At 36.9% G+C, this 27,942-nt stretch overlaps 1 protein-coding gene across 4 annotated transcripts in view; it reads left to right on the top strand.

Annotated features, from left to right (window-relative positions):
• Positions 1 to 27,942, top strand: part of LOC140540747 (teneurin-1-like) — a 260,632-nt gene that overhangs the window by 14,992 nt on the left and 217,698 nt on the right. The window contains exon 2 of one of the 4 annotated variants that reach the window (XM_072663174.1): positions 26,616 to 26,775. The exons of the other annotated variants lie outside the window; for them this stretch is intronic. The gene's annotated coding sequence lies outside the window, so the exon portion shown is untranslated. The remainder of the gene's footprint in view (positions 1 to 26,615; positions 26,776 to 27,942) is intronic. 4 annotated transcript variants of the gene reach the window in all.

A 27,942-nucleotide genomic window follows, 5' to 3' on the forward strand; every position in this document is an offset into this window, starting at 1 on the left:
TTCTTAATCTATAGGGTTTAATTTGATGTTGGGCCACCCTTTGCAGCTATAACAGCTTCAACATTTCTGGGAAGGCTTTCCACAAGGTTTAGGAGTGTGTTTATGGGAATTTTTGGCCTTATGTGAGGTCGGACACTAATGTTGGACGAGAAGACCTGGCTCGCAGTCTCTGCACTAATTCATCCCAAAGGTGTTCTATCGGGTTGAGGTCAGGACAGGTTGAGGTCAGGCCAGTCAAGTTCTTCTACACCAAACTCACTCATCCATGTCTTTATTGACCTTGCTTTGTACACAGTCATGTTGGAACAGGAAGGGCCAATCCCCAAACTGTTCCCAAAAAGTTGGGAGTAAGAAATTGACCAAAATCTCTTGGTATGCTGAAATTAAGTTCCTTTTACTGGGACTAAGGATCCGAACCCAACTCCTGAAAAACAACCCCACACCATAATACCGCCTGTTGGCACAATGCAGTCAGACAAGTACCGTGCTTTAAATTGCCAGATGAAGAAGCTTGATTCTTTACTCTAGAGAACGCGTCTCCATTGCTCTAGAGTCCAGTGTTGGCGTGCTTGACACCACTGCATCCAACGCTTTGTATTGCGCTTGGTGATGTAACGCTTGGATGAAGCTGTTCGGCCATTCAATTAAGCCTATTCAATTACGCTTTCTACACTCTCTGTTCTTAATCTAATCTAAAGGCCACATGAAGTTTGGAGGTCTGTAGCAATTGACTCTGCAGAAAGTTGGCGACCTCTGCGCACATTGCGCCTCAGCATACGCTGAGTCATTTTACGTGGCTTACCACTTTGTGGCTGAGTCGTTCCCAAGCTTTCACTTTGTTATAATACCACTGACAGTTATATGTGGAATATTTAGTAGCGAGGAAATTTAATGACTGGACTTGTTACACATGTGGCATCCTATCACGATATCACGCTGGAATTCATTGAGCTCCTGAGAGTGACCCATTCTTTCACAAATATTTGTAGAAGCAGTCTGCATGCCTAGGTGCACCTATGGCCATGGAATTGATTGGAATGCCTGAATTCAATGATTTGGATGGGTGAATAAATACTTTTGTCAATATAGTGTAGATCCCCCTAATGCCCTTAAGGTGTCCTGTGGTACATGTGAACAAGGTAGAGTTGGAATTTATAGGACGTTAGTTTGGGAAAAGGGGCTTCAGGCATGTTCTCCCAAAATGTAGTTGTTTCATAACACCACCAGTCGCTAGGTGGGGCCTCCATGGATTGCAGCAGTAAGTCTTTGGGTCCATTACCCTTTTCCGGTAGTCCTTCCCTGCATCACTTTTGGAAGGTACACCCCACAAGATGTTTTAGAGATGCTGTGACCTAGTTGCCTAGCATTCACCAATTTGCTCCCCCATTGCCAAAGTCATTCAGATCCTTGCACTTGTTCATTTTTCTTCTTCCAATACATCACCTTCAACAAGAACTTCTTTAGTACTTGGTATAGCACCCTTTTGCTACGGAAAATGTGATGCATAGCCAGAAACAGTCTTGCGGCATTACTGAAGTTCATTACTCATGGGCAACAGCCTCCAGTACACTAATATTCTTGGGTTTGTGTCTTCCCATCAAATTCCATCAAATATTTCCTATGGGGTCTAAGTCAGGCGACCATGACGACCACTACAGAATCTTCCAGGTCTTCATCTAAAACCAAACCTTAGTGGACTATGAGGTATGCTTAGGACAACTGTCCTGTTGGAAGGTCTAATGATGTCCAAACCTTAGCTTTTTCACTGTGTCTTAGCATCACCCCCTGTGCAGAGGAAGCAAAGCAGCCACAGAGCATTGCCGAATCACTGCCATGCTTCACTGTAGGCAGGGCGTTCTTTTCAGCATATGCTTCATTCTTCCTCCTCCAGATATTCTGCTTATCCATAGGTCCAAATGCATACATACGTATGGAGGATTCAATCAAGTATCCGCAAATCCTAGGAGAAAATGTTATATGCCTTCTGTGAGAAAGCAGAAGCATGGGAGTCACCATCTAACAGAACAATGATCCCAAACATACCTCAAACTCCACCAAGGCACACTAGGTAAAGGCAACACCAAGGTTCTACTGCATATAATAATTTTCCTTTTTTGTTCGAACCCAGAGGGGACAAGCCTGGCTATGCTCTAATTAAAAGCAGATTTTGGTAGGGTCCCTACCCACCTTTACTATGTATTGTGCACCTGCTGGATCAAATGCAGAAGCTGCAGAGTATAGCAATTTATGTCCTCCTCTAAGTGTGTTGTGGCGTTTGGCACATTTTACACAGCCATCACAGTGAGACAGCACGCCTCCTACGCAACACTTTGGTTTTGTTGACTTCACAATGATTTGGCTGCACATATTCAGGGAGGCAAAAATGGGTGAAAAAAACAAAGTAAACAAAAGGCAGGTAATTCAAAAAGATGCCGACAGGCATCACACAAATTGGTGGAGGCTTGCTTTGGCCTTTGGCCTCCTGCATGAATAACTAAAAAATAACTAAACTGTTTTTCAGAGAAAAGAAATATTTGATGAACGCTGGATTGTTTTAAGCACTGAGAGCATGTAGCAAAATATAACCGGTGCAGGCATTTTTTTCTGTGATAAAGTAGTTACTCTGCAAAAGGCATTATCCTGCATTCAGCCTCTGTTGTATAGTACACTGCGCACCATCTTTCGTGAGATTGGATCTTTTCCACACCAACTGAGCTCAAATGAAACAGCTGATGGTTATTTCCTGTGACATGATACTCTCGGTCCTGGGCAAGTTCTGCCTCCATTTTTCTTTTCTCCGTGTCCCTCCCTCTCCCTTCCTCTCTCTCTCTCTCTCTCTCTCTCTCTCTCTCTCTCTCTACCCATCAAGACGCTCTGTGTCTTCGAAGGTGTAAATGTTGTAGTTTTTTATTCATTTGTTGCCTCTCACTATAGATAGGATTCTTCTTGGCATCTATTTTCTTCCTCATGAAATACCGTGAGGAAGGGGCATAAATCCTCACTAAGTGTAGCTGTTGGTGCATGCCAATTCATCACATCCATAAGCAGCATGTGGAAAGCCGGCATAAGATAATGTCACGCTATAAAAAAGGGGATGATGCGGCCATCAAAAGGGGTTGACTGTCTATGATTACTTTCATATGGATGAACATTAAACCATACATGTATGTGTGTGTGTGTGTGTGTGTGTGTCTTTGGAATATCGGTTTAAACAGCTGCGTGCTGTGCAAGTTAATCTTTTGGCCTTCTGTCAGACTGCAGTAGCGATCTTATTAGCTGGTTTTGGAGAGCAAGGCCAGCATGTTCCAGAGTGTGCTAGCGGTCAACTTAATGTTTGATCTGCACATAGTTCCCACATTGCTTTGTTCACATTGTCTGCCATTGTTTTATAGAACACAAAGGCCATATAATGTTGTTGTAGATACTTATCATTGTAGGTACTTAACATTGGAGATGTTTCTTTTTCTGTTTCATCTCATTCCTAGTATAGGCATCAGGATTATACTAGCAGGAAGGGAAATCTCGAATGTTGGAGCTACAGGTAAATATTACAGTTGAGTTGCCTGTAGTGCAAAACAACGTAAAGCCAGTAAAGTAGGTCAGATACTAACAACAATAGCTACATGCAGCCTAACATTAACAATGAGTCACAAAGCTATGTATTGCACTAAAACTACAGTGCAATTCCTTTAAGTTAAAAAAGTGCATTTTTACAAACATTTATTCTGTAAATATTGTATTTTTTGTGTGCAGTTATGAATTTAGGAACAATCTACAGTACAGGCCCCTTAAGACTTTTAAAAGGCACAAAAAATAAAAAATGTAATGCTAAAGTTTTTTGCAAAATCATGTCATTGGTGCACACATAATTTATTAATGACAATAACATACTATCAGTCTGACGCTCCTACACGTCAGTCAGAAGGCTATAAGGCATCTCAAAATTTGTTTCTTTTTTGTGATGACATTACTGTCCTGTCTCATTTAACACGTTCTGATCCTGTTGTTTTACTCAACTTTTGCTGGTAAATAAGAACCCATAGGTCAGTTTTCACCTCAGCTATTATCTGAGGGAAAACAGAGACAGCTGTGTCAAAACGATCGCCAAAATTATTTTTGTAATATTAATCTAATCACACTAAAATATGAACTAATAGAGTAAAAGAGGTAATATAGTGTATGAACATTGACTATCACTTGCCTTGATGGTCCATTATAGATGCCTCATAGATGCTCACCTGACATTCAACCAACATTCAGCTGAATGTCACTTAAATGTAACTGAACTCTAAGTAAATGATTATCTGTTGAATGTAACCCTACACCTAGCCCTAATCCTAACCTTAAGATTTAATGTTTAGGTTAGGGTTAGGATTAGGGTATTAAATGCAGGGTTAAATTCAGTCATTTACATTCAACTTAGAGTTTGGTTGCATTTAATAGGCATTTAATTGAACGTTAGCTGAATGTCAAGGAAGCATCTACGAGGTATCTATTATAAACCATCCAAGTTAAGTGTTACCAAACATTGGTTTAGCATATTTGAAGTTTTCACTTCACAGTACATATTTATATAGAAACTACTTAAATATGGAAATATGTCCAGCATAACAGTCCTTAGAAGTGTTTAAGCCCAAGATTCCTTCAGGAAAAAGGCAAGATACAGAGCAGCCAATTGGAGCTAAGCTCATTTACATGTATCAGTCTTAAAAACACAGTGAGAAATACAGCCTGTTTAGTTGTAACGTAATGGATGAAGAAAATTATTATGTAGAAAATAAATTATTACTAGGGCTATGTTATTATAACAGTAGAATCACATGTATATTCGCTCTTAGATGAATATAAACAGTTACTGAAAAAATATAAACAAAAATATAAGTAAAAAACTAATCTAAATACATTCCAGAGACCTGCAATGAAATAATAATTTAAACAACCCCAACCGACCCCACTCCATACCTGTGGTACTCATCACTGTTCCCACCACATCCCTGCATGCCTCAACATTGTTGGTCTCCTCCATAATTGTTCAGGCACACTAGATGCAGAAAGCTTGCTGGGAAAGGCCGATGCAGTGACCACTGTGAACGGCATGCCACCACCATGGTGTTGCAATGATTTTTGTAGCCCTACTACAGTCTGCAAAACTAACACAGATTTATTAAATCTGTAATTAAATAGAATCAAGATCATAATTTTATTATTTTTGTGTGCAGTTATGTTTTTGTTGCATATAATGATTATTTTTGCACTTAATGGTTATTTTTGTATGTGTATTTTTTGTCTAATAGACTAATTAGACTAATTTAACTAGGAACTAATTTATTGACCATTCTAAATGGTTTATTTGGTGTGTGTGTGTGTGTGTGTGTGTGTGTGCTAAATGAAAATACATTACTGCATTAACAATACCTCATTGTTAACAGGTAGCCACTGTTCTATGTCATAGCAACCCTTTACCTGAAAAGAAATATTGATATTTTTACTTAAATACTTCTATCTTAAAATGATTAGAATTTGGAATTATTTCATCAGTGGGATCATGTGTGATTAAGATAATTATTGGTGTAGTACAAAGAAAAATAATTACAATGATTTACAGGCTGCAGCAACAGGCCGCAACAATAATTGGAAAAAATATGGAATTGTTGAATCAGAAAATAATACAATTATAAAATATATATACCAATAAAAAAAAAACTCCAAGATAAGAGAAGATACAAGATTTTGCGCACAGTAGCTATATAGACAGTCATGGCAAAATATTGGCACTCCTGCAGTTCTTTTAGAAAATGTACCACTTCTCCCTAAACATTGTGGCAATTACAAATGCTTTGGTCTTTTGTGTTTGCATTGGAACAACACAAAAAAGGAGAGAAAAAAGTCAAATCTGATATCATTCCAGGACAAACTGATTAAAATGATCAAATAAAATGGAACTCTCTTTGAATCAGTCACTACAATCAGTCTCTGGAAGTTTGGACCACACTTCTTTTGCAACTTTTCCAGGTCTCTCAGATTTGAAGACATATTGTGTTGAAAAAAGGCACAGGTCTAGTTGTGTTTGGTTTGACAGAAGCTGACTGTTGCAGAGAGGTACAAGCTGATTTACACCAGGCCCAGAGTGTCATGATAAGATTGCAAAGACTTCACTGACGCAACAGATGCTAATGCAAGGTGTAGACAGGGTGTTAGAGAGTTCTCACAGTTCTCTTAAGCTATAGGAGCTCTCTCCTGTTTCATCAACACAGTTAAAAGGAATCAGTGCGGATTTTAAAAACGGTTGGAAATGTCATAATTAGTTTTGTTGAAACCTTTCAAAGACAAGGGCATGCTGACAAAGAAATGGATTAATATGGAACACTTACAGGGCTTGTGTTTTTCTCCATTTACTGGCACCCAGCTTGTCGGAATTTAATAAGGAATTATAAATAATTTAATCAGATCGACATAGGGTGTAATGGATTAGTATGAGGTATAGCTTTTCCAGCAGTCTCTGTGGTTCAACTTGTCAGTGTACATTATGACAGGTTTTCTTTAATCAGCCCAAATGTGTCCGATTTTACTTTTCTGAGCTTAGAGTTCTCAAGGAAATTATGGATGTATTGTTCAAATCTTCTGGTATTACGATCTTATGCAGTTACAAAATTAGATCAGTTTTCTTTCCTGACTGCTGTCAGTCCAGATCTCCAATTGTATCAAATGTAATGTTGAGATGGAGCTGTGTCTCTGCTTTCAGTTGTCTCCATTTGTCTTTCCTGTTTACGTTCCTCAGCCTCAAACCTCCAGGCTCTTTGACTTTTGCACAATAGCTGGAGGATATTTTGAGGCTCATCATAATAACAATTAATGCGTTCAGTGATTTGTGTCTTTCCAAATGTGTTTGGTGATTTGTGCAGGGTTACACACTGAAAATGCTAACACTGAGTTGAGATAAAAATGAATGGTCAGCATGATCCGCCATAATAATACTCCCTAGTTTTTGTATAATATTAACAACGCCATTCTTTAGTTATGCTATCTGCACATAACAGTGTGTTTCATGTGTGCCATGAAAGATTTGCATTCAAAAGCAATGGATGAATATTTCTTTACTAAGATTAATATGCCAGTGATATGACCAACACAAAACCACTAGGAACAGTTAAAGAAAAGCTTCACAATGTGAAATGTTTCAGAGCTCATTTTTTCGACCATGTTCTCAAATTGCCAAGGTGCCATGCAAGATCTTTTAAGTGTTTTGAGTAATGGAGTGAATGAGAGCAAGAGAGAGGGAGAGGGGCTGGGGGCTGGTGGTGCTACAAGGACAGCTTACAAAGCCCAGTGTGTTTTTTTCCACATGAAATGAGTTTGGCTTGAGGAACAAGGTAGTGGGTGTTACATCAAAATGGGAAATCAAGGCATCTAATGGGCACCCTACAGTGGGGCAGAATTAGCAGGAGTAAGCTCAGACAGTGAGCTTAGAGGCATTAGATGAGCAGGTCTCCTAAGGGCAGGCTGCAAAAGCAGCGCTGGTCGATGGAAGGATACCCAGTTTAGTCTGATAGGAAGCCTGTGTACACCTCAAACCATGGCGCGACCATGCCCTGCCTTATTCTCTGATGGCATTTCAGAATCAGAATCAGATTTATTGGCAAAGTATGTTCACACACACAAGGAATTTGTTTCCGGCTGTTAGTGTCTCTCTAGTGTTAACAATATACAGCTACTCTACATATAATTTACAGACAATACACAATATACAGAGAACAAAAGTATACACAGTATACATGGATTATACAAGGACATTTCTATGCAGTGTGCTTTCCAGTGTTAGTAACAGAATAGCCGTATGCAACAATATACAGATTAAATATTGTGTAACCACAGCAGTGTAAACATGTGTGAAATGAGTAATGGTGCAGTAATGCAGTAGTTGTAGAATAAGAGTGATAATAGTAACCCATACTGATAGTAACCCAAACTTTTGATGTTACACCAAATGTTTACTGGATTGAAAATAAATTTTGACATCTTAATTAATGTCAGTGCAACATTCAATGTCAGCCTGCAGCTAGCTTCCTTAAATAATGTATTGAAAGTATTTAAAGCCAAACTGCAGTTTTGACATATAAAACTGTTAATAATGCTCTAAACTAAATGTTGTGGCATATATTTTGCATTACCAACTAGGGCATGTTCTTTCAGTTTTTCAGTCACAATTACTTGAAACTTGATTTAGTTAACAATAATTAATTGGCAATTGCTGTGATAATCATGAGTATTTGAAATTCTACTGCTTGTATGTGACCTTGTGGCCCTCTGAAAAAGGTCCCTCCTTGTTAGTTTTGCTGCATAAAACCATTGATGGCAGAGATATTGGGATAAGCAGTGATTTTATTTTATTGTGAGTGAAAATGTTCATGTAGTGATAGTTGTTATGTAACACGGTTTTTGCTGCAGGGCAAGATTTTGAAGCAGCTTAGGCTGTAGAACAGTCAGAAGGGTGCTAATGTGCATGTCTGATTTATTATGTTCAAACGTTGAGGTAAAGAATTAGAGACAAGGGCAGTGCTATTTGGAGCAAGTATATAAAAAGCTTAATTAGGCTTTTTTTCAGTACACAATGACTGGCTAGCTCTAAAACTCAATTGATGGAAAAACAAGGATCTTATGCTCTTTTTACCTGTGGAAACAGACGTGAAAGAAGCCGTGCTGTGCGCCCGAGGATTTCGGAGAAGAGTTGGTCGGGGGAGGATCCAAAGCAAATTAATAAGCCCCCAAATGGCCGTTCGGTGATAGCAGGTATGCATATTTCACAAACATCAGAGGAGGCTGGCGGAGCACTAGAGAGTGCGAAAGCAGCCAATGCCTGCAGCTTGCTCGGAGCTTTTGGTTAAAGCAAACTCCCAGCGTACTAGGCAACAGTGAATTTTTACAACAGGAGGTCCCCAGCCTGACACGTTGCACTGACTTCATGTTTAATGTGCATTTATTCCTTCAAACTGCACCAAGTGGTTGCCGTACAAGAGTCGTCACACAGACAGGAATAAATCACTCCACAAGGGGACTTTTTGTGCCTAACGGAGGCCTTACATTAGCTGATTGAAAGAATTGACTTCTGGTAAAGCCAGTGAAAAAACAGACAGGCAACTAACTAGCCTGTATATTTTAATGGTACGTACCCCAGCTGGTGTAAGGTTCAGCTGTATGGGCGTTGCCAGCCAGCATGACACCTTTTTTCCCGGCCGACAAAATGCTAATGTCCCACACAAAAGTCTAACTCCCAATTAGTCAATGAGACAGTTCTGGGGTATGCTCCTTTACTACTCCTCCATTGCTGAAAGCTAAGAACAACAGCACAAGCTTGCCTGTCATGGTCGTCTCAGAAAGTGTTTAATTTGAACATTGTTAGCAGGGAGACTGTTTTAAAAAGCAAATAATTGGGAAATAGATTTTCTTTCTTATTTGTTTTGGATGTAAACTGGGAACACTGTTTTTTTTTTTATCAAAGAAGTCACAACCAGTTGTAACTGAGAAGCAGCAAACAGTAGGGTCCAGAGAGAGTGACCTTTCAAGTGAAATAAAAGCATTCCGTTAGCGGCAGAAAGGTCAGTTGTAAACTTGGATCCGAACAAACAGGTATGATTACCCTAAGGTATCTCCAAGGAATTGACTAGAGATGCCATAATTGGCTTGCTCTGTGTTGCAGATCCACTCAAAGAGGTCTCTGAGAGAAAGTATATCGCAAGTTCATTTTAATGTTTTTTTTTTCCTCAGGAAATGGCTCATAATAGCCTTTAGCAAGACGAGGAGGTGATGTTGCTAATAGGGATGAGGAATAGTTGACACATTGCTTAGATACTTGACTCTTTTGTGATGGCTGACGCAATTGGTAATTTAATTTCAACGGTGTTTAATGGTCATTCCAGCGTCTCTTTAAAAACAGGCATGATGACCTTGAACGTAATCAGGACTGAATGAAGGTTTCAAACTCCTTTTTCTTAAAATGTGTATCTGGAATGATTACTAACTATTCTACAGTCTGGAACCAGACTAATAAAAATGACCTACTTCTCTGACATATTTAACCATTTAAACCAGACACTTCCAAGGCTGTGTTCAGACTGCAGGCAAATCAAATGTTTCTTAACTCAGATCTGGTGAGACCACTGTCCGCACTGTTATTTGCAAGTTATCAGGTGTGATCAGACATAACAAACTTATCTGCATGGGTTGCTGTGGTAAGAATGCTTTCATACACAGAAGTAGGAGAGATGGAGGTCGCTCTGGATTTGACGTAGTTGTTGTCAGACACATTTCTAGTGATGCAAAACACACTTTGAAATTTGCTTTGAGTCCTTTGTCTGTCCAGACTATCAATATTTAATCTATATAAAGTCTAGATATGCTTAATATCGCTGGCAGTCTGAAAAAAAAATAATGGTTTGCATTAATCTGTTTTAATTATGATCTGTATTAGTACATAACTGGAGTTCTGTTTTTGCACATGTTGTTGTAGTTACACAAATGTAACACTTTACATCTAGTTTAAGCATTGATTATCATTATCCAAATTTAAATATAAGTGAATAATGTTTTTCCTATAAATTCTAGATAGCATCCAGCGAACAATAGAATGTATTATTTTAGAGCTAATAGACCTTAATTATGAATTACTATTTATTCTTTTCATATTCTAATACAGAATTGTAGTTGGAGGCTAAGGTGTGCTGAAGACATCAGTCTGTGTCCCAAGTAAAGATTATTTCATGACTTTTTGACTTTTTGCAAGCTGGAAATATGAAAATAAGTTTCAGCCCATTTTTACAAACATATGAGAATAAATTGAACTCCTCTGTATGAATAGTATGAAAAGTATGAAGGTATGAATAAGCACTGAATTTGAGTTAAAAAATGACTGAAGCATGATGATTAAAGCTGTACCCTAGAATAAAGAACATCTTATTAAACTCTGATTAGGCTCTGGTGTAAAGTTAGTTGACGCTACCTATAGGAATAAATGTTGACCATTTTAAACTGCTATGATATCAGTTTAGATGATAATTTATGCTCAGTAATTTGCATAACATGGTCTTTATTTAACATTTATTTTACTTTGCTGCGACTTAGGACGCAGTTATAAGTGATTCCTACATAACAGGTGCACTAATATGGATCATAATGAACAAAGCTCCATGCGAACAGAAGAAATCGCTTCGGGCCGTCTTGTTCGTGCTTCACTGATCAGAGTACAAGAACTTAATCAAGATAATAATGATATTTCCAACTTCGTAACATGTTTCTTGATAAGAGCATCTAACTGTCAGTGAAATGTGGGGTGAATCCTGACAGATTCCCACTGCATTTCTTACATTTGTAATACTAAACACCTGTCTGATTTACTAATAAATATCACATCAAAATAAGATAATACATCAAAAAACAATGTGTCGACTACACTCTAGGACATTACCAACGTAGAGTGAGGCATGGTATAAGTTTTTGTATATTCATTGCTGAGTGGCTGATATTACCTGGCTCTCCTAAGTTGTCTCTCACAGTTACAAAGCATAATTGTCACAGTTGGGTAGCTCTGTGCATTTCTGAACCTCGCTTGCCTGCTGCGTGCAAATAATCGCCTTTAAATTTCCAAGCTAATTAAGTAGTAGGCTGAGTTGTCTATGTGACAGCAGATAGACTGAGATGGGGTTGGAGGAGACGGCGCAACTCAGTGGGCAGAGGCGCCTTTCTTATTAACTTGAAAAGGCCACATAGGACCAAACTTGCACAGTAGATTGCTGTGACTGGGATCAAAGTAATGAAGTATGCCTTCTTTGTCACCGTGGTTATAGGGTAATTTAACGGAGACGTAGGGTAATGCAATTTTTTAAAGTACAATAGGGTCACATTGGTATGTGGTTTGTGTGTGTGTGTGTGTGCGTGCATGTATTTTCAGGCTGAGATGCCCCCCTTTTTGCTTTATATATTACGTGAGATGATTTTAGGGATCCCATAATAGTTGCCTAAAAAAGGTACATAGTGTTTATTATTGATTATAGTTATTTGAGATTGACTTTCATGAAGTCTTCCACACCAATGATCACATTGTCATTGTTAGTTTACAACAGAGAGTATGTGAATGACATACAAATGTTAAGCTGTAGCAAAAATGAGGCTTAGTGTGCAGCTGTAGCTTCTTACCTTTTGTTTTTAATCAATATTGCTGTTATTCAGATTACAAGTATGCATCACTTTGTTCAAAGTACTAAGTTGAAGAATGAAGGTGTTGCCTAATGTTTACAAATATTGCTATACACTTTAAAACTCAAATTAAAGCCACGCTCAATTATGTTTAATTACAGGCAAAAGTGGCATGTGCTGTAAAACAATGTTAATTGCTAAAAAAAGTAATATGCATTTATTCATGCTGTGGATGTGTTATGTGATTTTTTTTGTGTGTTTATTTTATGTGTTGTGATCATTAGTTGACTTATGCCGTAGCAGTTATTAATAGTCCTTTCTTCTCTCACCTTTTTGTTGAGGCGTATGGCTAAAATAGATCAAAAACATAAAATAAAGGAAAAAAATTGCCATTAGTAATAAAACATTGCCTGAAGTCTGGAATCCATGGACATCGCTAGATGATTCATTTCCTTCCATGAGATGTTTTGCCAGACCTTACCACAGCCACCTTCATTTTCTGTGTATTTTGTGCAACTTGTTTTGTTCAGTTTTGTCCTCAGTAAGTGAAAAGCATGCTCAGTTGGGTTGACCACTGAAGAACATTCCATTTCTTGCCTTAAGAAGCTCTTAGATTGCGTTTGTGGATGTTTGGGGTCATTATCCATCTGTACAGGGGGAATCATCCTGTCAGTATTGCAGCATTTGACTGAACCGAAGCCTTTCCTTCTTCATACTCAAATTAATCTTGGTTTCTTCTTTCATATAAAAAATCTTTTGTGTTAAATTGAAATTCTTAAATCGTGAACAATCCTCTCAAAGGACATCCGTGTTGCTAGTGCACCTTTTCCTACCGCATTTCCCCCTTCTAGACAACTTCCCATTAATATGCTTTAATACAGCACTTTGTGAACAGCCAGCCATTTCAGGAACAACCTTCTGTGTAGAGGGTGTCAATGATTGTCTTTTGTACAGCTGTCAAGTCAGCAGTTTACCCATGATTGTGGTTGCATGTGCTGACCTAGACAGAGAGATACAAAGTATTTGAATAGTCATTTACTACAACTGAAATGAAAAGTAAAAACAAAAAAGCAAAATGAATTATTTACATGAAGTGAATATAAAATATATGATTGTTTAGTTTTTTAAATTTATATTTTGAAAAATACATTTAAAAATAACTTTGATTATATACTGTATATACTGTATTTGTATATACATATATAAACACATGCACCCCCACCCTTCTTGTGAAACCAAATTTATACCTTTTTTGTCATGGCCTTTAAACAGAGGGGGCTTATTTTAATTTAATATTTTCCCTATGTGTAATCATGGAATTAAATGCTGTTACAGTTATATAGTAATGATATCACACAGCTATTCAGGATTAGTGCCAGGAAAATCTTAGCAGGGGCACACAATATTTACATGCACTGTTTAACAGCTATACCATATATTGGAATGTACATGGTGTAAACATCATTTCAAGCATGTGCTTATAAAAAGAAAATCTAATTCAGCTACATATATATATATATATATATATATATATATATATATATATTTATTTTTTTTTTTATTTATTTTTTTTTTCTGTACCTGTAGGTTTTTGGCTAAATGCCTTCATAGGACTAGTTGCAAAGAAAATTCAGATACTCACTGCTTTACTGCCTATTTACATTTAGTAGGTTTCTAAAGTATGTATATGAAATAAGTGTTCCACGCCATAAACAAAGTACCAAGCAAATGTAGGGAAAAAAAACAATCAGTAATTCTTAAGCTCCCTCAATTCCTTTCCAGCAGTTCATTTTCAGATAGGGGTTCCCCCTTTTCTAGTTTTTCAAACTGAAAAAATACTGTTACCCAGGAGTGCAGGGTTAACTGGGTTATCTTTTTCAAACAGGGTTAACTGTTTGAAAAAGGTCTGCATCATAATCTAAGAATAATAAAGTGTCTTTAAATATTAAAAACAAATGGTACTAGCCTTCAAGAAACCAAATCTCTTCTGCGTCTAAAACAAGTCATTTCCCCTCAACTTAAAAAAAATTTAATGAATCTGAAGATATTTTGTTTCATTGAGAAGCTATACCACATTATTAGGACTAAATTTTCACCCTTGTGTTGCCCAATAAATACATTAATACATTAAATACATTTATTGGTTAACCATTATAGTATTTTATCATATTTCATGTTGATCGCCGCTCAGTTCTTCATTAAATGCACCACCAGATTTACCTTGATGTTAACATTAGCATGTTCTACCCTTTCTGTAAAATCTGGCCCTAGCACTCTTTTTCCTCATTTGCATGCAGCATTTGCAATTCATAAACCACATTATCACACAAAGATTTATCAATAATAAACCCAATGGCAAATGTTCCAGTAAGAAACAGAAATGGATATTTATTATTTCATAATGTTTTCCAATGATTTGGAAACATGTTTGGTAACACAGGCTACTCTTGGTTAATTTACACAGATTCTGATCAACCATTAAATGTAAAAGGATGAAATATATATTTGATGTTTGAGCATGACTAACATCCCTAATAGCCTAATTTGTACCTGGCAGATTACAAAACAGATACTGAAGAAGAATAAATCTGTTGCTCTGTCATTATTTTAAATATTTGATTTCATCAACCTGAGTGAACATTCACATTGTGACAGCTTAATGAATATGACATAAAAAACATGGCACACATTTTGTGTGTTGTGCTGTTATCTCAATTTTATGAATTTGGAAACTCATGGTCTCCAGCAGTTGTGTGAATAAAATAAAGCAAAACAATTAAACTTGCTAAAACAATGCTAGTTTTAAACTTTTTTAACAAACTTTTTAAAGTTTACCCCAGGTGTATAATAATGAAAATTGTGTATGACAGGTGGTCTTTATAACTGACATTCGAAATCAGTTGTCTGGTCTCACACTACATATTTTGTTATTTTGTATTTAAGGACTTGAAAAATATTCAGTCTGGTCATGATCACGTATTCATTTACTTGTTTGGGGGGCTTTTTCAGCATGGCCTCATTAACCTTGGTTCTCTTGCTGAACCCACATACTGAGCCCTTCATTGTCCGTATGATGACAGCTCAAGGGGAGATGAGGCCCACTAGCAGCGGCAGAAGGAAAGACAGCAGTTTATCTGAAATGATATATTAGCTTATTAAACCAAAATTATGCACTGTTCCTTGGGCTCCCCAAGGCTCTTAGTTACTGACCAGTTCCCTTAACGTTAAAGGGCCAATAAACAACATACATTGTTGGATCATAACAATTAAACTGTAATATTTACATGATCATATTTTAGTTTTTTAGTAATACACCTTTGTTTTTAATGTAAATACAATGATGATGAGTCCTTTCACCTGTGTGCTGCACTGTTTTTCTTGTAAGAACACCATATCACATCAGAACAGATGTAAATACACATAAATACAGTAAAGAGTAACAATAATTGCTCATTTTAAAGACAGTAGTTCTTAAAACTCTCGGATTTAATTTAATATCGGATTTAATATCTTTTATTAATAAAACAAATGTGGCGGTTCTGCAGTGGTCCTTTGTTGTAAACATTCCTTGACACAGAAGGCAGCTTAAGCACTCACTGAGAGAATTTACACAGTAGCTTAAACCATGTCGGAACGTTATCAGTGACTAAACTAAATCTCAGTGATCTGCCATATTCTTTAACAGCTCAGCCATATCTGCACCTGTGTGGCTCTCATTCACTGCTCTAGTTTGAAGCACAAGACGCTAGCTGTCACTCATTGATGATAAAATGCGTAATTACAGAGACATAAGATTCTGTTGCAATCACGTTATAGCTATCCCACCTGTCTTCTTCACTGATCGCTGTGTCAGTAAAATATCTTTGAGATGGGATGCTGCACCTCGACTCCAAATTGTGCAACACAGCAGGAAGGCCTTGGTTAGCCCTACGATACAGTTTGCAACTCCCTTAGCCCTTTCTGAGTTGTCTTTTGCTCAATTGTCCTCTGGTTGGCAGCAACAACAACAACAAAAAAAACAGCAGCTGATGTCAAAGCTTCCACCCAACTCAGGAAAGGCTAAGCAAATTACAAACTCTATTACAACTTTTATTGCCAAGGATTTGCATTATTAAGTTGGAGTAACTGTCTCTACTGTCCAGGAAAGGCTTTCAACTAGATTTTGGAGCATCGCTGTAAAGATTTGATTTATCTCAAAAGTATTGGATGGAACACTGTCATTCCAGAGAACACTGTTCCACTACTACACAGGGCTGTACACCCATCTAGCATTATTGGCATTAGGCGTGGTGCATGTTTATCTGCTCCAGGCCCGTTCCATTGATAGTACTAAACAATCTAATTGCATTTATTAGAAAGTACCTTTTCAGAAGTTTAGCCCAGGTTGGAAATGTGAACGATATAAAAAAGAATTCTCTTTGTTTTTGGTACATCATTCCACACAAATGTGGATCACACAGGCTAGGGTCCCTTTAGAACCAGTGAAAGCAGGACATCTCCCTAAGGCTAATGCTACAACTAGGTAATTGAGATGAAGGCTGGTTCAGCGACTATACAAGTTTCAGAGCCCACAATAAGTAATCCACAATGACAGGTTTATATCTCCTCTGCCTCAGATTCATATTTACTGTGTGTTGTGTTAACAAGTTAACAAGCATAATAGCAAGTGCCTTGAAGCTTGATTTGCTAACACAAGTAACTGGAGCTAATTTGCTTTTGAAGGAAAAGAAAATGTACAAGCAATTTCCTTCCTGGTTGCTAACGATTTGCCAACAGTGATTCTGGAAATGGCAGAAGCAGAGAATCCTATTTACATGTGGGCTGAGGGCTGGTTTAATAATTTTCACAAGGCCAAGTTTGTTTAAAAATAACTGAGGTTTCTCTTTTAGCTTTACAACTTCACAATAAAGCTTTGTTTTTAGCTTTTCTCATTACAATACAGCAGATACAACTTGATTAGTTTTTCTTGTACCTATCATTTGAACCTAGGGTCTTATATGATATGAGGCATATCTGAGTGCTTTCATAATTTTTAACATATTCCTATAATGGTCTGGGATGGGTACTCTTGAGGTAGATTACTTGAGGTAAATGTGTGTGAATTTTGCATGAGATTAAAAGGTTTTTCATGTTCAAGTGGATATATCTAGAACCCTCAAATATTGCAAGAGCCATTTAAAGGAGTTAAAAGATGTAAGTAAAACAAATGCTCTGTAAATGTGAAAATGTGAAAGGGAAATTGAAACAGCGGTGTGAGTTAAATATGGAAATGGATTCAGTTAAAAAAGCTAAAATATGATAAAGCCCCCTGCAAAAAGGTGCATTTAAATGATTCTGAATTCTTTAGGCCTTTTGATGTGCAAAACAACCTGAAAAATAAAACTAACAATGCAAATTAGCATATTCATATGAGCTACTCTGTACTGAAAAGGTCAAATGTATGTATTTATACAGTTACATTTGCATTTAATGCATCTAATTATTTATATTTATATTTTATTTATGTCCTAGACAATAGTGAAAAAAGTAAAAAAAAAAAAAAAAAGTGCTGTAGCTGAGTGAAAGTAGACGTAGTAGACATAACATTAAAACCTCCATATTGTGTAGGTCTTTTGTGCCACCAAAACAGCTCTGACCTGTCGATACATGGGCTCCGCAAGACCTGTGCAAGTGTCTTGTGCTTTCTGGCAGCAGGACTTTAGCAAGAGATCAGACTTGTTTGTCCAGCACATCCCACAGAAACGTGATCATTTCTGAATAGTTCTTGCAGCGGCAGAGGGAATTGATGTTTCAGCTATTTATGGTTCAGTTGCTGTTGTGTGGGATCTGTTGAGTCAAGCTAGCCTTCGTCCTCGATGCGCATCAGTGAGCTTTGGGTGCCCATGACCCTGACGCTATTTCACCGGTTGTCCGTCCTTGGAATACTTTTGGTAGATACCTACCACAGCATACTGAAAACACCCCACAAGACCTGCCTGATGCTTTGGAGATTCTCTCACTCAGTCGTCTAGTCATCAGAATTTGGCTCTTGTCAAAGCTTGGATTCTTAAGCTTGTCCATTTTTCTTATACAACACGTCTGCAACCACACAAGTCTCTTAAATAGATTTTGTTCATTAAAATACAATGTGAATTCTTGGCTCCACACAACATGACACAATGTGTCTTACATTCTAATAAGTAAATGTATAATCTGTGTCTATTTTCACGTTACTTAACTTAAGTCATGTATCTGATTTTAGCATTGGTTTACTGGGAACATGCTGACTATAATGTACTGTAGCACAATGCAACTATCTCTATATCAGATCAGAGTTTGATTACCAATCTGGTAAAACACATTATCTTAGACATTAAGTCTGTGTCTGACTAACTACATAGTTCATTCAGTAAAATAACTCAAATGTAAGATGCTGTGTATAGGAATGTCAGATGGCATGAATGTAAATGTATACACAGTGACCTACTGTCACTGTTAGACCTAGGCCCTCAGTTCAGGCCACGAGACAAAAAAACATGTATGATTATGTTCATTTCTGCTAGTATGCTAGCATTTTTAGTAGCCTGTTAGCACTAAGCAAATAGCAATACACTTGAAAATATTGCCGTTTGGGTTTAAACACAATCAGTCAAAACGGTTAAAAGACATTCTATGTTTAATTTAAATCTTGTGTCAGACAATATATAATTTCTTCTATGTTGCAGTTTAACAGCGTTTCTTTCCGTACAGAGCCTTAGCACAGTGCTATTTCTGCTGATTTTCAAACACTGACAGAATCTTGATTAGATTGCTGCTGTTCGTATTCAGTCAGTGACGTATCTAGGACATCCAAAAAGCCCAGTGTCATTTTTTCAGATGAAACTGTTCCTACCCATTCATTTTTTCTACTCACTATTTTTGTCACACTAAATGGTTTCAGACCCTACTACAAAATGTCATACAAGACATAAAAAAGGTCAAAAAGTCATCTTCCTGAACTTAACTGGTTGTGCCTCTTTAGCAGCAACAACTTAAAAAAAATGTTTCCTGTATCTGGAGATCGGGAGTCTTTCACATTGCCAGGGCGCACTCTTGTTTACCTCTCCAAAACCTTCTCTTTGTTTCTTTTTTTCAGCTGTTCAGTGTTAAGACCTGCTCTCATGCTTTGGATTGTTGGCTTGTTGCAAAATGCGATTGCACTTGAGGTTCAGATCACAGACTGATGAGCAGAAATTATCTGGCAGGATTTTCTGGTAGAGAGAAGAATGCACGGACCCCTTATTACAGGCAACCCAGACTCTAAAGCAGCAAAGCATCCACACACCATCAGACTACCAAAACCATGTTTGACAGTTGGTATGACTGTGGAATGTTGCATTAGCAGGAATGTTACATGTCTTTCATGTCTTTCAAAATATTCCACATTTGACTCATCAGTACTCAGACCATTATTCTTGTAGTCATCAGCACGGTTTATGTTTGCCACTGTTGTTTGATTGTAAGTCCAGATTTGACATTTGTTACAGATTTCATGTTTTGCTTTGTTCCAAGTGAAATTAATGAAGGACTGATTTTTCCAAAACTTTCAAACTAAGCTTAGGCTTGGCTCTTTTCAAATTTAATTAGCAGCTCTATATACAAGTTAACCACATTAGGATATGTCACACTAGAGTATGCTATGTAATGCTAAGTGTTGTAAAAATGTTTAATGTTCTGTAAAAAAAAAATAGTTCTGAATGGGCAAACTTGATTTAATAATCTTGGTTCAAGAGAATTCACTATAGACCATGTGAGTACACACACAAATATCTTACTCTGAGGTTTTCCTCAATGAAGTGGCAAGAGTCTGCCAGACGTTTATAGGGGATAAGCTGGCTGGCAACCAACCAGCCCTGCAATGACAAACTCGTTTTTTAAGCTTAGTATCACCTAGTAAATTTGATTAATACAAACATTTCTGAAAGGAATAGGCAAAATGTCTCCAGTGTGCATTTAAATGGTTCATACATGACCTTATGTTTTCCCAGCAGTCTAGTAGAATAAAGATGGGTACTACAGATACACAAAAAGTGAGCCTTCGTTGCATAGCGATCCTTAGAGATGACTTGGATATAAAAGAGCACCACTGTTTTTGCACTGCAGGCTATGCAAATGTGTGATTATATGCATTTTAAAGATTTAATGTGTAAGCCACATTGTATCTCATTCTGCCAACGTTAGCTATGCTGTTTGGTAAACTTTTAGACCATTTTTGTTTTCCATTTAGCTCCGCGGGTTCTGCAGCTTTTCATGCTCAGTTTAATCCATGATACTAAATTTGGTGAGTTTACAACAATAATAATAATTACAGTACATTACAATAGTTACAATAATAATCTTGCTTTGGGAAAAAAAGCCACTTGGAAGAATTTATGTTTTTCCTGCAACACATGAATTTAATTGGTAAGGCAATCTTTCTGATATTTAATAATTTATTGAATATTAATAAATACTGTAGTCAAGGCCAACAAGGACATGTTGTTGAGTCCAAGTCAAATCCAACTTCACATTTTGATACCCAGTTTTGCCACGCCCATGCCCACTTGGCCTATTTTCCTTTAGGGAATCCCTGACAGTCAGTATCATACGCTATCAAATTTCCATCTGCCTAACTTTTAAAAGGAAGAGATCCGTGCATTAGACTAACTTAGTTGAACTTTAGTTGGTATATCTATCATAAAACATGGGATATGAACAATGCAAAAAAGATTTTTTTTTTCTTTTCTTTTTTTTCTAATACAAGTCACACAGCATGGCAGCTTAGTTAATCAGTTAGTTTATTTCTTTATTTTTCTCTAGTCACTCTTGAGTGAAATGTGGAAATGTACGTTCTAGAGGAAAGTGGCACAAACATTTGTGTGCCTGCTGTCATTGAATTGCACGTCGTGCAGCTGGTTTAAAAGACCACACTGATTAACAGAGGAGCTCACTGCACATGACGTGGAACTGCTTCTAGTTTGAAATGTGCTTAAATGTACACAGCTGTGCTCTTAGAGAAGAAGCAGCAAAAAATGCAAATAGAGGAAGCCTGGCACTCAGCTGAATACTACAACACCACCCCACACAACTTTGCAGCGTACTGTAAATTTCTCAGAGCTTGTCACACTGCACATTCTTCTGTGCTTGTCATGGTTTAGAACCTTAGCTCTGGAAATATAAAATTAATTATGTTTTTCGTCAGGAACTATTAAAACTGAGTTATTTACTGGTAAGACAAGCTACATTCAACCGAGTACCAATGTGTAATGGTTTCAAGATTCAGTAACACAAACTCAAATTCAACTTGATTTAGGAATTAATATTAATATTAATAATTAATAATAATAATAATAATAACAATAATAATTGCAATGTCCCAGCATCTTCCACTAACAGGACATGGAAAAAGCATGATAAGCATGTTAAAATGGGACATAAAATTTTATAGTCATGAACTGTGTATATTATCATTCACTTTAGTCAATAATTTTGTCAGTAAATTTTGATGGAAATTTCACTTGTGATCCTGGTTGTACAGCCCCGGAAAAAAAAGAGACCACCCTACAAACTAGTTTCTCTGGTTTTACTATTTATAGGTAGTGTGTTTAGGGAAATTAATATTTGCGTATGTATTTCATAAACCATAGACAACTTTTCACCTAAATTCCAAATAAAAATATTGCTATTTAAAGCATTTATTTGCAAAAATGACAGCTTCTCGAATAATGCAAGTTAATTATTATAATAATTATAATGCAAAGAGGTTCTTATTCAAATTTAAACAACGCAGTACTAATATCTGAACTTTGAGAGCATTCAAAAATCACTGGTGAAATTACCTTGCCTGCCAATCACAGCTTTCAGTCTTGGCAGGCTCTCCACTAGTCAGGTAACTCAGCTTTTTTTCCTGAGCTGTATGTGCAGTAAAATCTCCCGTTTTAAAATGTAGGCTCTGAGATTAAGGTCTGTTTTTTTAATTAAATATGGATTTAAGCTACTTATTTTAAAATGAGCCAACTTGAAAGAACTTACTTGAAGTAACAGGAAAATCATACTTCATTGCCATTAAATAATTTCCACTTAAATTGGTGATATTTTCCCTTGGCCTTTTCAGCATGCTAAAAATAAGAATGAAACAATTTGAATTTGCGATTTGCTAATTTTCAGCATATTTCACTTGTTACTGAGCTTTAGCAAGTCCGATCTCAAAACAGCCTTGTTTTTACGTATTTCAAACCTATGAATACTTATCAGAGTATCAGAGTAAGCCTACTTATTTCTAGATCAGAGCCAACATATTTTAAGATTTCCTGTCAAGTATAATTATCTTGCTGCATGGACAGATAATTTTACTAGTATTAAGTCATTTTCTCCTCAGATTCAGTGTTTATTTCAGTGCTAAGAATCAGAAATGCCCAGTTCTAAGCTATTATTAGATGGTTGATATACACTATGCATTTAGGGAGTTAGTCAGGGTATCATTTGTAAAACACTGGCTTTATATGCAGTTCAGCAGCCAGACAAGGGATGAGGGTTTTATGAGAGTTTTATTACCACAACCATTCAGAATTGAGTTTTGGTGTTAACTTAATACGAATACATATGCATATTCATTTTTATTCTTTCACAATTTCACACACAGTGAACTTTAGCTGAAGCATACTTGTGTATCACATAGACTACATCATTGATGTAAATAGGCTTGGGAATCTCTAGGCACATCACAGTTTGATCTGATTATGTTACAGAGGGCTGTGATGCAATTATCTTGTATGTTTTTTTTATACAGGCTTTTTTCTCACTGTGTGACACTACTTGGTACTTTTAAAGCATAATATTTGTAATGACATATAATTGATTTATTTATATTTTATTAATAATACAAATTGAAGCAATGTGACAAGTCAACTGAAAGGTTTTGAGGTGGGAAAAAAACATAGTAATACCCTCCCTAGTGGCCTTGACACAGTGGACAACTTGAATGCTCGCTTGGGTTTAGCATGTGGGCATAGCATTTCACATGTAGAAATTTAGTTAGTTATCCAGGAAGCTCCCCTGCTTCCATGCATCCTTTGGTATTCTGTCAACACTATGTTGTCAATTAAGGTTTATAAAATCAATTTTTGACATTTGTGGATCGATTCAGAATCGTTCACATCTTCATTGAGATGCATCTAAAAAGCAAATTAAAAGTAATCAAGAGTCCTCTGGTTGGCAGTGGATAGCTGAGGTATGAAGTAGTACATGCCTGCAAGTGGAATTAAATGGAGGCAATTGGATCACACACAGACACCACAAATCACAAGCAAACCTTTATTGAATCAGTCAGTTCTCAGCAGCCCATCAGGACACGCATGGATGCTTTACATGGGGTCCACTGTCAGAAAAAGAGGCATTAAACAGAGAAATACAAAACCTCCTGCTGCTTACCACATACCAGCTCTGATCAAATCTCCTGAGCTGAACTGAGATCTCCAAATGCATTATCTCAACAACAATGAAGACATCAGTTCAAAAGATGGCAAGCAAAAACATAAACATGCAGTAGAACTGCACGTGATTTAGTATCTGTAACACTTCCTTGCATGGTCACACCAGTTTGGTAGGGATTGCAACAAATAGCGTTGGTACCAGGCCAATAATATATATATAGAAAGAAAAAAAGAGAATAGCTACATCCAAATAGTGTACTGAGAGTTAATTTCATTCAGTTCTGCTTTCTTTCTTCTTGCCTGATCTGTGGCTCATGTGGATCCGCCACTAATCAGCTCTGCTTTTAGTTACCAATGTTTATATGTTGCTATATGTTAAACTAGAACAGCAAAAGTTGAATGGAATTTTTTTAATAAATATTTTATATCAACACTGCCCTGAATATTTGTCTTGTTTTTATTTTTTTCAGTTTTTCCTAGTTTAAATGTATGAAAGCATATATAAAAGTGATGATTTTGCGTCACCATTTGTAGCCTCTCTTCATTCTTTAAAATTATCCAGGCTGTTTTAGTGTACCTGTAAGCCTGATTTTGGACCATTCTGATTGGCTAGTGTGAATAGGCATAGTCAAACTACTAAAGACTGAATTGACAGATGTATTTAAAGGGGTTGCTGTAGTGACATCACAAAAGCAATAATTTTAAAACAGCCTATTTGTTTGATTCTCTTTTGTTTAAAAAATGATGGGGGGGAAACTAATTACAGCCCTTAAAAAAATTAAACAGAAGTTTGGTGCCATCACAAAAGATGATGGTCACTGTAGACAACAGATTAAGACATAATAATGTTGACTAGATATTGTATACATTCATTTAAAATGCTCTAAAAAATCTGCTTTAATGAGTATGCATAATTAATCTAGTACAATAGTTATTAGATTTTGAGAAAATGCTTCTTTTCATAAAATTCCTTTTGTTTGGTAGAATTAACCAAATATTAGGGCTCTCAATATAAACGGACATCAGTTAACTTCAGTGATAAGGTTCTGAAAATGCCATTATCATAGAGAAGCCTAAATGTTACCCAGTCATTATTAAAGGGGTTTTACACAGAGCCTTCAGCACAGGCTCAGAGATGGATCTGTTGATAAAAAAAACAAGGTTGGGCTGTTTACATGGACTATAAGATGATGTTCAGCTCTCCTTGAATTTATGGGACTATTCTCTGTTACACTGAAACATAGCCTGTAATTCAAGCTGTGCTTTCATCTTGGGCGAGACAGACCTGTATCACCCCACATCTATCCTTTTACTTTCAACAGATTTTTTCCATTTTTTTTCTGAACTAGTAAAGAAAAATCTGTCTGAATATTGCTGGTGAGCCAATTACATGAATAAAACAAGACATGTCCTGTTTTTGTTTTTCATCCAGGGAAGTAACTGTGGAATAAAAGCTATGAGCTGCACTGTGAACATACTGGTCAAACGCATTCAGTCCCTGCAGATTGTCCGGAAATGATTATATATATATTTTTCACTTAAATGCTTTGATGGCTCTAATTAAAATACATGCACAATCTTGACGTTGTTCATTTGAAACATCTTTAATTAGGGCTAAGCATGTTAAAGTTCTTAAAGAATAATTAATCATGATTATTAAATTAATTTAGTGCAAGATTAATCTTTAGAACATACACTAACCTCTGTCTGCACCGTTCATCATCTCCCATATGGCAGCGGTTCTAAAGCTGAAGTTCTTATTTCCAGAACATTTTTTTGTTTTGTTTTGTTTTGTTTCTTTTCGACTCACTTGAATCAGGCAGTAAGAGAGTAAGGCATTGAGTCAGGTGTACTGAAGCAAAGCAAATACAAATACGTGTAATATATGGGCTCCCCATTGAGATTAGGATTGAAACCAGTGCCATATAGCTCAGCTCTGCCCTACCGCTGGGACGGGGTCAGCTGTTACAGAACCCAGAGACGTCTGCTACAGAGGTACATACATTAGTTGACCTTTATAATGAAAATGGAATGTGGTCATTCTCAGAATTCATGTCTGCCTCCTCTCTCTCCCTCACTTCATCTAAATCCAGCTTTGGCATTTCAGGCAGACTCTGTGTTTCTGCCTTTCCTTGCCATTCAATTGTTCGGCTCTTTCACGTCTGCCTCGTGGTGACCTCTCCATCTCTAGCTGAGGTGCGCCTGCTCGTTCACATGTTTTAATTATTGGCAGCCATGTTCTATAATGCACACGGCTAAGACTTCTCTGGATGTTCACTTACCAAGATGCCTGCAGAGACCATTCTTGTCAGTGCACACTGGTTTAGTGTGCGAGGCTTTAACAGTTTGCTTCGCAGATGCCTGATAAGACTGCTGTTGTGGGATTGAGAGTTGTAGGGCATTGCTGGGACTCCTGCTTGAGGCAAGACTTTTTTTTTCCTCTTCAAGGTGCTTAGTGCATCAGCGTATCCTTGCCAAGCTCCAACCCTTATCCACACTTTGATATCATTCTATATGGAAGTAGAAAATATTAAAGTCAGTATGTATTATTATTGTACATAAGTATTCTTTTGGAAGATATATACTTTTACTAGTAAAATTTAATACTTGCACTTTTACTCAGTGACATGTTTTTTAACCCTTACCTTTTCATTTAGACATCCAAAGTACTCCAATCCTTGCCCATTTTAATTTGTTGAATTTCTTAAAGCATGCAAACCAATTAAATATTAAGGAATGTATACGATTAGGGGTGTTGCGATGCATACAATTCCAAATTAGATTAGATATGATAATTGATATCAACACAATACATTGTTTGATTTAGCAAAATTAAACAGTGGACAAATGCTTGTTTACACCTGGTATTACACCCGTCAAGCGTTTTGTATCTGGATAGTATCTGGATCTATTTTGACTGGATTCTGTTTACACTCGTTTCTTGCGTAAAAACCACACCAATGTGTGCATTATTTCTGTTTTACTTCTTGTAAACAACAGTTTCTCATCAAGTGGACTGCGGGAGACTGTGAACAGTTAAGAGGAACGGCGGGGGTTCTACAACAATAGATTGTTCTCGCATTCGCAACGTCTCTAGCAGAAAACGCATTGGACTAAGGGACCGCAAGGGAACAAACTGTAATACTGCTCTCATCTACTAGTAAGCATCAGCGCAAGCACGCACACACAAACAAAAGAGAGAGAGCAAAGGGAGAGAAAAGCCGAGATCCACAGAATTTATTACTCGAATTAATGTATTTCCGCTTGCCTGATTGAATCCGATCATAGAAAATGCATTCTGTTTACACTTGCTCACACTATTAGATGTGGACGTGATCTGCATCTGAATGTGGTTTGAATGATCCCATTGTAATCCGATCATGATGGGTCTTAGGGGTGTTTACATCTGGCTTTTGTTGTGGACAAATGAAATCTGTTCCAGTCCTGTTCAAATAGTAAACTAATGTAAATGTGTTAATGATAACATGCATCATGAGCATAAATATGCACATTTATTTTCAGATTTAAAACTCTGTATGTATGATTCAGTTAATTTTGTTTTTGTATTTTGTAAGTAAAAAACTACTCGACGAGCTCAGTTGATATACAACAAAAAATGGCAAAAATATAAGAAATAATAAGAAGGTTCACTGGGCTCCCAAGTGGTGCCACGGGCAGCATAACTGGCCTTGATCTCTCGGTGGAGCTTTCCAATGACATTGTATTAGTGGTTCAGAGGCATTGTGTGATAGGTCCTAGCCGGTGGGTTGAAATTGGTAATGATAAAATTGGGGAGATAAAAGGAGTGAATTGAAGTGAGTTTAAAATTTCCATACATTGTTAGAAATTAAATTGTTTTTCAATACACATTAAAATCTCTACACACCTCCAGCCTGCTGAGTGAGATCATATGACAAGTTCTTTTGGTAATACTTCACGGGAGACAGTATTTTTTATGCTACATGAGCCTTCATAAACATTTATAAAGGCTCATTCAGTTTCATCAGTTGTCAACATTTACCAGGGTGATGCGGCATCAAAATTGACAAAAGCAGCTCATATGACATCTGACGCTAGTTAAAATAAGCTTTCATAAAGGTGGATTTATGTTGTCATGGAAGGCTCATGTAGGTGTCATGTAGCCTTAAAACGCTACCCGTCAGTTAAGCTTTATTTTTTTTTTATTTAAGTGAGAGTACTTATGACATTCTGTTTTACACTATTTCTTTTTCGTTTAGCACTTTCTCTGTTTATATTGCCAACTTAAACTGATCAGCCATAACATTAGCACCACTGACAGGTAAAGTAAAAAACATTGATTACCTTC

The sequence above is a fragment of the Salminus brasiliensis genome, chromosome 19 (assembly GCF_030463535.1).
Source record: "Salminus brasiliensis chromosome 19, fSalBra1.hap2, whole genome shotgun sequence".
Lineage (NCBI taxonomy): Eukaryota > Metazoa > Chordata > Actinopteri > Characiformes > Bryconidae > Salminus > Salminus brasiliensis.